The sequence below is a fragment of the Alexandromys fortis genome, unplaced genomic scaffold (assembly GCF_014885135.2).
Source record: "Alexandromys fortis isolate MF-2015 unplaced genomic scaffold, M_Fortis_MF-2015_v1.1 scaffold_12, whole genome shotgun sequence".
Taxonomy (NCBI): Eukaryota; Metazoa; Chordata; class Mammalia; order Rodentia; family Cricetidae; genus Alexandromys; species Alexandromys fortis.
In genome coordinates, this window is record NW_026067937.1 from 7,196,870 (window position 1) to 7,197,175 (window position 306).

Sequence of the window (306 nt, forward strand, 5' to 3'; positions counted from 1 at the left end):
TAGAAAGTACAAGGAAACTATACAAAAACTAGTAAAAAGCAGAAAATGAAATAAAAATTTAAAAGTATGAACAGTCTATTCACACAAAGAACTATTGATCTTTAAAAACTAAGACACTTAAAAAATAGTATCATGATGAGTTTTCATGGATATTAACAAAAATAACAAAGTTAGCTATATGATTAAAGGTGGATCCAAACTCTGGTCCTCCGAACGAGCAGCAATGACTCTCAACCCATAGACTTCTCTCCAGGCTCAAGATACACACCTACACACACACACACACACACACACACACACACACAC